This window comes from Nyctereutes procyonoides, unplaced genomic scaffold (genome assembly GCF_905146905.1).
Source record: "Nyctereutes procyonoides isolate TBG_1078 unplaced genomic scaffold, NYPRO_anot_genome, whole genome shotgun sequence".
Taxonomy (NCBI): domain Eukaryota; kingdom Metazoa; phylum Chordata; class Mammalia; order Carnivora; family Canidae; genus Nyctereutes; species Nyctereutes procyonoides.
In genome coordinates this window covers 1274-11437 of record NW_026574845.1, presented here as the reverse complement: position 1 = coordinate 11437, position 10164 = coordinate 1274, and the positions used below count along the sequence as shown (strand labels likewise).

General features: G+C 47.5%; 1 long non-coding RNA gene across 1 annotated transcript; it reads left to right on the top strand.

Moving 5' to 3' along the window:
- The first annotated feature begins 500 nt into the window (after positions 1-500).
- Positions 501-6502, top strand: LOC129512607 (uncharacterized). The gene is made up of 3 exons (XR_008665098.1): positions 501-596; positions 3790-3924; positions 6267-6502. It is a non-coding gene; the product is annotated as an uncharacterized LOC129512607 (long non-coding RNA).
- Positions 6503-10164: the final 3662 nt, after the last annotated feature.

Here is a 10164-nt window from a genome sequence, read left to right as displayed (position 1 = left end):
GCCTGCAGTTCTTTGTACGGACCCATGTTCTCAGTGCCATTTAGAAGGAGGATCGCTGAGTGTGTAGTCCAGTGTGTGCTGACCTTGGTAGGAAACAGACAAACCGTTTTCCAATGACCTCTATAGTTTTGCATCCCCCCCCCTCCCCCGGCAATAGAGGAGAACTATGGTTGCTTCATATCCTCCTTGGCCCTTGGTGTTGTCAGTCTTAACATTTGTTTTTGCCACCCCAGGGGCTGTGTCGTGGCATCTTACTGTGGTTTAAAATGTTTCTTTATTTGAGATAGCTGACACACAGTGTTACATTACTTTCAGGTGTACAATACAGTTGATTCAACTTCTTCCAGTAAGTCCTGCTCTGCTTGCCACAAATGAAGCTACCATCTGTCACAATGCTGTTGCAACATCATATAGGGACTATATTCCCTAGGCTGTGCCTTTTATTCCCGTGATTTATTCATTGGCGGACAGTAGATCCTGGTGCCAAGTGCCAATGAAGAAGCACATGTTTGACAAGGACATAGTCAACAGGGGCTCAGACCTGTCATGGATGATGGTCCAGGCCACTCTACCACATAAGCCACCTGGACGAGAAGGTAAGAGAGCTCTAGAAAACATGGACGGATCACAATGGCTCAGAGTGGCACTCCTGTTGATTCTCTCTTGCTGTGTCCTGCCACGACCCTTTCGTGCTATTCTCACCTAGACTCCATACTTTCAGAAAGAACTTGGATCTGAGGCCTGAGGCATTTCCATAGCACTAATGTACCACATGTCCCTTATGGGACCCTCTTCTTCTCTTGCACGATTTCTGAAGCGATCTCTTCCTGTTCCCTTTTGTGTAAATGTTTTGTCCGTACACGTATTAGATGGTCAGTTCTGCCTCGTACTTTACAGACAGCCTGTGCTCAGGCAATTCCTAAGGTATGAAATGTGAGTTCCTACGACTCCAACAGCCAGGGGCCTTAAGCCGTGATGTATCAGTCAGGGATGGACAGTTCCTCCTGTGATGGTTTTATAATCAAGACACAATGGGGATACATGGGGGGCTCAGTCAGTTAATTGTCTGCCTTCAGCTTAGGTCATAATTCCAGAATCCTGGGATGGAGCCCTGGGCCATACTCCCCGCTCTGCAGGTGAGTCTGCTTCTTTCCCTCTCCCTCGCCCCTCTCCCTCCCTGCTCGTGCAGGTGCTCTCTGTCTCTCTCTGTCTCTCTGTCTCTCTCTCTCTCTGTCTCTTTATTTCACTTCACTGTCTCACTCAAATCAATAAATGAACTCTAAAAAAAAAGTGATAAAGATACAATGCCAAACTCATTCTGCTGAAATGCCTCAGGGTTAGCATAGCCCAAGAGGAATAATGAGAATAGCGAGAATAATGGCATATATTAAGTGCCTAACGTGTTCCAGGCCCTTCTTGGGTGCTTTCCTCTGATCACCACAAAATCCTGGCAAAGTGCATTGCATCTCCCAATGTAACATGGACCTTGAAACTCATGGCCTGAGGCTTTGTCCAAGAGCCGGTACTTGGCAGGTGGTAGGTAGATCTGTTGGCACCCATGTGCCTTGACAGAAAAGTTCTTACCATCCTACCATATCTTCCAACTGTCACTTTAAGTGCCATTTGTTTAACAGGAGCAGTAAAATGAACAAATAACAGAAATCTAGTATATGGCCAATTGGGAAATGGTCCAAAAACTTGTTAAATCTGGTGCATACCCATGCAAACAAGGTTTGCTACCCAATCATTTGTAAAACGCTGGATTCCACATCTTAACAAGAGTACTACTGGTCTCTTGCTAATGAATAGAAGAGTGTTCTACTATCCGCTGTAGGAATAGTAAGGGTATGGCTAGAAAGGAAATGTTACATATATTAAAAGAGACGACCTCATGTTAAATGGCCAACTTGTTTTATTTTAAGATGACAACCTCAGAGTGGCTAAAGGACTACGTAATTATCAGAGTGATTATTGGTCATTTTCCTGGTCCTACCAATATGATTTTCTTCATCTGGCACATCAAGTTAGTATTCATTTGAGTCTAGGTCATTTTTGTTCTTCATCCTCCTCTTTTATATCTTCTAAGTGATGAGAGGCACCAGTGATGCCTGAAATCAGAAAAAGACTTAAGCGAATAATCAGTAGAAGTATTGTTTGGTGTATACTAAAAATTATTCTGGTTCGAAAACCATATTCTCTGTCAGGTGGAGGGCCACTATCTATACTACCACCTGCTCCTTTCTCTTCACATGTTGGGGGTTTCCAACCTCTCATACAGTGACAGTGTTTCTTGCTGTTACACACTCCTCTGAAATTGCATGTACTGACATCACAGTCAAAACCCATGTCTTGATAAAAAGTACAATTCTGATTCAAGCAGTATTTTCCTGGACCACATGTTGCCCCATCCACAACTAGCCCCATTTCTGGGATCTCTGTCCCATGGTGTGCATCGTATCCAAAGCATAACTCTCTCTGAACATCATGTACTATTATATGACGAAATGTAACGTGGTCACCTCCACCAGGAATTTCTTGAACATCACGACAGTGCAGCATTCCACAAAGAACATCATCTTCTTCACATCTAACAGGTTTTCCTCCTCCTCGTACCACCCTCACACCACAGTTCCCAAATCGATCACCTAATACGTTCAGTTTTTCATAGCATGCTGGTGCAGCATCTTTTATTCCATAGCCAAAAAGGGATTGACACTGCATATCACGATCAGTACAGTTTCCTCTCACACAGACAGCTAACGTTGAACATGGGGTTCCATCCTGGGTGTAAACGTCATTAGGACAATTATGCGATCTCCCATCACAGTATTCTGGGAGATCACAAACTCCGAGTATGTCTCTGCAAAGCAGTCCAGGTTGAGCATATTTGCAGTTAACACAGCAGGATCCTCCATTGCAGTCACTGCCAAGGGAGAGGGCACAAGTGGTGGTGCAACACTTATTCTTAGAGCACTGTTTTAAGGAGCCACAGTCACATTCTTCCCTCCTGTCCACGACCAGGTCACCACAACGAGCAGCTACGTAAGGATAATTGGTGTATGGTACATTTGGTATGCTTAAACAAGGATCCCAAGTATTGACCTTGCTATGCAGACTGTCATAAGTACAATTGCTCATCATATCCAATAAATCAGGCTGAGGAGCCATGACGCAGTGCTTTCTTCGAAAGCAAATACAACCGGGTGTATCATGAACGGCGCCTAAAGTGTGACCTAGGACATGTGCTGAAATAGTCGCAGCCAAAAATAAGTGGTATCTTGCTATATATACGTATGCCACGCCCCAGTTAGGATTGCATGCTCCATTGTGTTGGCCATAATAGGAGGCCCCCAGTATTGGTTCTGCTGAAAGAACCAGTGAAGTGTCATGAGGAATTTCCTCAAACCAACCCCAGTATTTATTCACACCAAAATCAGCCATGAGATCTTCAATGGCAAAGAAGCTCTCCAGATCCCACTTATCGACTCTATCCCATATGCACAAAACACGTAAGTAGACATCCAGGAGGGCTGGTTTGAAGATGGTATGTATTATGTTGTTCAAAATTACTACATCCTGTACAATACGAGTGTAATTTCTGTCAATCACAAATACTGAGAGAGTAGTGGTGTAATGGATTTTAAAGTATTTCTTATGTGGCCACCACAAATACACAGGGCCTGCTCTAGGAGTTCCAGCAAGTATTGCCTCCTCATATGCTTGATCTGTATCTTGCTCTCCAATCTTACACTTTTGAGCCTCTGATGATCTTCCTTCTGTCACAAGCAGGGAAACCACGTGCTCAAATGTGGAAGAAGCCTCCAGCGGTTTTATTTCATACGTGAAGTCATCGACCTGCAGCATGCCACGCAGACCCCCATTGCAGGTGTCCAGCGTGCCCATGGACCCAGGGACCCCTTCCAGGTAGCTGTAGTAGTAGCAGTCTCGGGGGACAAAAGGGTAGTCCTCCTGCATGGCACCCTGATCGTTATCGGTGATCACAGGAAAATGTCTGGGCAGCAGGTTCTTCTTAACTTTCATGTGAACCACATGTCTTTGCCCCCCGAAGTGAATCTTATAGGAGAGGTGGCCTTGTCTCTCCATTCCACCCACCCTGTGGGACACCTTCCTGGGAATCACGACTTCAGAGGAAGTGAAGCGCCATCCTGGGAGGGCACGGAAGCAGCAGCCTGGGGACAGGAGTAGCCAGAGCAGAGGCAGCCAGAGATTACCTGTCAAGTGGGCCTGGGCCCAGGCAGGCCCCATAAGTGAAGGAGCCTGTGACCACAGAAGATGTAATCAGGTGGGAGGTAGGCAAGATGATCCCTGAAACAGCAACTTTTCTAGCGGTGGAGTCCTGAGGAGAGCAGAGAGGGACTGGGGACTGGGGACTAGGCCTCCCCAGAGGGGGTGGGGGGGAGGCAGAGAAGCTGTTACATAATAATGATGTGCTCAGTAGGGGAGGCTGTGCTCAGTGAGCTGGGTGTCTGAGCACAGGGGACCTAGAGAAGAGAAAAGATGGGAGGCACTGGGAATAGTAGTGTGTGTCCCTGGGCCAAAAGGTCCCACGGTCTCTTGGAGAAGGCACACGGGAAGAATCAGTGCACTTGGTGGAAGTTCAGTGAGGGAAGGACTTCTCTTTCTCAAACTAAATGGCATAAGCGATCGACACATAATTAACACGGAGGTTGGAGAGGACAGTGGGAACTTCTTCAAATAATGCTGAGGAGAGAATTAGATTCCCTCACACTTTACAACACTTGAGTGCACTTGGCGATGATTGCTGGAAAGAAATTGTAAATGGAGGTCATGAGCAGAAAAGTTAGCGTGTATAATAAAACAAGTCAGTCCCCAGACTTTTAGAGCCACTCATACATTGTTTCAGCCCACAACAGCCATAGGCACAGGGAGAACTGTGGTATGGGTGTCCCACCCCTGTCTGGCAAGGCTGCGGAGGTAGGATCGCTACCGCGGTGTATCTGGAAGGCAGGCCTTCCACTCTAGTGGGTCCAGGAGGTGGGATGAGATCCCCGGAGAGAGGAGCATGGAGCCAAAGAGGATTACTCTATTGCCCTAAGGTTCTGGACTTGCTTGGGATCTGTCAGTCCTTTCTTCCCTATTTCTTCCTTTTGGAAAGGCAGTGTCCATCCTTTGCCTGTTGCGCTGTTGTATCTTGGAGGCATCTAACTTATTTTATTTTACTTTTTTTGTATATTTTTTTTATTGGAGTTCGATTTGCCAGCATATAACACCCAGCACCCAGTGCTCATTCCGTCAAGTGCCCCCCTCAGTGGCCGTCACCCAGTCACCCCATCCCCCTGCCCACCTCCCCCCTTCTGCTACCCCTTGTTCGTTTCCCAGAGGTAGGAGTCTCTCATGTTCTGTCACCCTCTCTGATTTTTCCCACTCATGGTCTCTCCTTTCCCCTATAATCCCTTTCACTATTTTTTATATTCCCCATGTGAGTGAAACCATATAACGTTTGTCCTTCTCGATTGACTCACTTCACTCAGCATAAAACCTCCAGTTCCATCCACGTCGAAGCAAATGGTGGGTATTTGTTGTCTCTAATGACTGGGTAATATTCCATTGTATACATAGACCACAGCTTCTTTATCCATTCATCTTTCGACGGACACCGAGGCTCCTTCCACAGTTTGGCTATTGGGGACATTGCTGCTATAAACATTGGGGTGCAGGTGTCTCCGCTTTTCACTGAATCTGTATCTTTGGGGTAAATCCCTAGTAGTGCAATTGCTGGGTCGTAGGGTAGCTCTATTTTTAACTCTTTGAGGAACCTCCACACTGTTTTGCAGAGTGGCTGTACCAGTTCACATGCCCACCAACGGTGCAGGAGGGTTCCCCTTTCGCCACATCCCCTCCAACATTTGTTGTTTCCTGTCTTGTTCATTTTCACCATTCTCACTGGGGTGAGGTGGTATCTCATTGTGGTTTTGCTTTGTATTTCCCTGACGGCAAGGGATGCGGAGCATTTTCTCATGTGCTTATTGGTCATGTGTATGTCTTCTTGGGTGAAATTTCCGTTCCTGTCTTTTGCCCATTTCATGATTGGATTGTTTGTTTCTTTGCCGTTGAGTTTAATAAGTTTTTTATAGACCTTGGATGCGAGCCCTTTATCTGATACGTCATTTGCAAATATCTTCTCCGGTTCCGTTGGTTGTCTTTTAGTTTTGTTGTGCAGAAGCCTTTTATCTTGATCAAGTCCCAATGGTTCATTTTTGCTTTTGTTTCCCCTGCCTTCACAGATATATCTTGCAAGAAGTTGCAGGGGCCAAGTTCAGAAAGGGTGTTACAATTGAACGCTAAAGCATAAGTATCTAGGAATAAACCTGACCAAAGAGGTAAAGGATCTATACCCTAAAAACTACGGAACACTTCTGAAAGAAATTGAGGAAGACACAAAGAGATGGAAAAATATTCCATGCTCATGGATTGGAAGAATTAATATTGTGAAGATGCCAATGCTACCCAGGGCAATTTGCACGTTCAGTGCAAACCCTATCAAAATACCATGGACTTTCTTCAGAGAGTTGGAACAAATCATCTTAAGATTTGTGTGGAATCAGAAAGGACACCGAACAGCCAGGGGAATATTGAAAAAGAAAACCAGACCCGGGGGCATCACAGTGCCAGACTTTAAGTTATACTACAAAGCTGTGATCATTAAGACAGTGTGGCACTGGCACAAAAACAGACACAAAGATCAATGGAACAGAATAGAGAACCCAGAAATGGGCCCTCAACTCTATGGTCAACTAGCATTCGACAAAGCAGGAAAGACTATCCACTGGAAAAAGGACAGTCTCTTCAATAAATGGTGCTGGGAAAATTGGACAGCCACGTGCAGAAGAATGAAACTAGACCATTCTCTTACACCAGACACAAAGATAAACTCAAAATGGATGAAGGATCTAAATGTGAGACAAGAATCCATCAAAATCCTAGAGGAGAACACAGGCAACACCCTTTTTGAATTTATTTATTTATTTTTATTCAGAAAATATCTACGTATTATTGAAAGATCCAGAGTGAGGCTTGGTCGGAAGGTGCTCTGAATTCATCTGGGCCATCATGTGGCCAATGTCACTTTTCACTCATCTTTTCTCCCCATTTGCTCCAGGCATGATCTCCTAGGGTCCAAGTAGCATACCATTCACCTCTAGAGTGATTAAAGTTCTGGAAGGGGATGGAGTCTAGAGGGGAATGCCAGCTTGGTCCGGTTCTGAGAGGAGCCCTCTTCGGGGCTGCAGACTGCTGGATTCTGAAGGCTTAAAGAGACTTGTGTGTGTGTGTGTGTGTGTGTGTGTGTGTTGTGTGTGTGTGTGTGTGTGTGTGACTCATAAACAGTTTATGGTGTCTTTAGGATGAAGTGTAGACAGAGAACGGTCTCTCAGAGACAGAGAATCTTTATCCCAGTGAGTTGGCTCATTTGTCGTTTTCATAGGCAGCTGGAGTCTTCCTCTGGGAATACTCAGAACTCCTCGGTCCCCACCGTGTACACAATACACTACAGATGGTGGTGTCACACAGAGGATGGACACCAGGTGCAGTGCCGCATGCTGGGGATGCCTTTGTTGAAGCAGGACAGGAAGGTGTGCTACTCCACAGGGTGTCAGGCTGTAGGCGACCACATGCCCTGTCTACATCGGATTCCCCAGCTCCCGGGGGCCCATGGTCCCAGCGGCACCATGGTCACCCTGTTGTCCACAACTATGGGACCGACCTTTAAAGTCACAATTAGTATTTTTAAAGATTTTACTTAATTGTTTGTTTATTTATTTATTTATTTATTTATTTGAGAGACAGAGAGAGCACAAGTGGGGAGCAGGAGGAGGGAGAAGCAGACTCCCCAGTGAGCAGGGAGACTGACAAGGGGCTCCATCCCAGAACCCCTAGGTCACAACCCGAGCCGCAGGCAGACGCTTAACTGACTGAGCCACCCAGGTGCCCTAAAGTTGTTATGACATATCTTCTTTTCCACTTTTGAGCTAATCAAGAGAGGAAAAGAGAGAAGTTGCTATGCAATGTATTTTGTTGAATAATACACAGAATTCATAGTCTGGCACCGTGTCACCTTATATATGAAAGGATGTTGTAATGAGACATAGTGAATACTCCTAGGAAACTACTGGGATGATAATCTCTCCTAAAGGACTCAAAGGCTTCCCCACCCTGTCCTGTAAATTTTTATTTACAAAAATAAACAGCATTTGAGTACTGATCTCTTTTTCTCCTCGTACCAGAAAGGAAACAAAGAACATGAACAATCTACCTCCTAGCCAGAAAAAAAGTGTTTTATAACCTCAAAACAAATGTTTACTCACCAAGAGCCGTAAATGGCTCAAATTGGAGATTTTGGTGGGATTTTCACCAGTAACTAAACTACTGAAGCTGCAAACCATCTAGGGAGCCATCAATTGTCTATCTCCTACACTTCTGAAAACCTTTGTGTTGGAATCAATCTTTTGTTCTAATTTCTGAAGCATGACCACTGTAAAATGACCATATTCATTCGGCTGGCACCTAAAAAACATGGAGCATGAATTTGTAGAATGAACAAATGAGCATTTTTCCTGTGTGCTTAAAGTCCGATATGGCTCCGTCACTGAAGTGCAGGGTGCAGAAAGCATAAACCCCTAGTGTGAATCCACCCGCACTCCACAAATGAGGGCACTGAGGTCCAGAGAAGGACAGTGACTTGGCCAAGGTCACACGGCAATCAGAACCCAGGTCTCTGACTCTCAGTTCAGAGAGGCCTGGGACTCTGAGATGGGCATCCTCCATGCTGGATCTCCAGCGCCCCCAGCCCCCACTGGGCAGAGAAGGAAGCATGTGAACCTCAGAGGGCAAGACAGATGCCAGACCTGGGGCAGTGGCAGACGTGCATGTTTTGGAAGTGCCCTGAGGGCTCTGACTGCCTCACACACACACAGCCTGGAATAGAGAGGAGCAGACTGGGCCTGAGGGAGCAGCCATGCCAGGAGTGGGAAGTGGCTCTTGCCCCACGGCCCAGGAGAAGGGACATGGAGATGGCCTGGCAGGGCTGCTGGGTGGGAGTCGGAGGAGCAGGTGGCTGCTGGTCTTTTGGCCACCACCACTTGCTCAAATTCCCCTACCCAAGTGTGACTGGGAGCCACTGAGCCAGGGGCCACATGTCCCCCAACCCCTGTTTCTTTGCCTCATCCATCATAGCAGGCCTCACCTGCTGTGATTGGCTGTGTCCCCTGCCTTGTGCATCCCTGTTCTCAGACTGGGAGTTTTCCAAGTCAGACTAACCCTGTGTTCCCAGCGCCCAGCCGGGGTCCCAGCCCAGATAGGCAGATACCCAGTGACCGTTTGGGACAAGCCAGAGGGATGAGTGCTAATGGTGGAGTTTCAGGCCCACAGATATGGCTAGCCCTCATCAAGACAGTCCCCTTCAGCAGGACCACACACAGTTCTGGGCTTGCCTGATGCAGAGTTGAGAGGCATGGCTACCCCCATGGGGATGGGGCCGAGGTGAGGGAAGGGGTGCCCGAGGGCTGTGACAGGGTCTTGGGGGAATGTGAAGACTGCAGTCGGGTGACTGGTGCTCCACTGGGTGGAGAGCAAATTGGCTCGGGCTTGGAGCTGGGGTTGCAGCAGGGAGTAGGATGGGTGGGTGAGATCCTTACAGAACTCAGTCCAGTGGAGGGGACCGAGGACAAATGAGAAAAGCAGCCAACAGAAGATGTCAGGTGTCCGGGAGGATCTCCTGAGGAGAGGACATTTCAGCAAGACTCGGGGTTGAGAAGAAGCTGCAGTGCAGGGTGGGGACAGCCCCCAGGTCGAGGGCACAGAGGCCGGCGTGCCGGGAACCCCCAGTGCAGGTAACGAAGTGAGTGGGAGAGTGGGCTGAATCCTGCAAGGGACAGGTAGGGCTTCTCAGAGGTGGCAGGGATACCCCGCGCACACAGGCGCGCGGCCGCGCGCGCGCTTCAGGGATGCTTGGCAGAGCCTGGGCGCCCTATCTTGGTCACCGTCCTCTTGGGTCAACAATGCTGACACAGCCACACCCTCTTACCTGGGCAGGGTGGGGCAGGTTGGGGGAGCAGTGGGCCTGGACTGGACTCCGTTCTCTGGAGATGGTACCCCATCACCATCACCTTTGTGGCAGCTACCCTT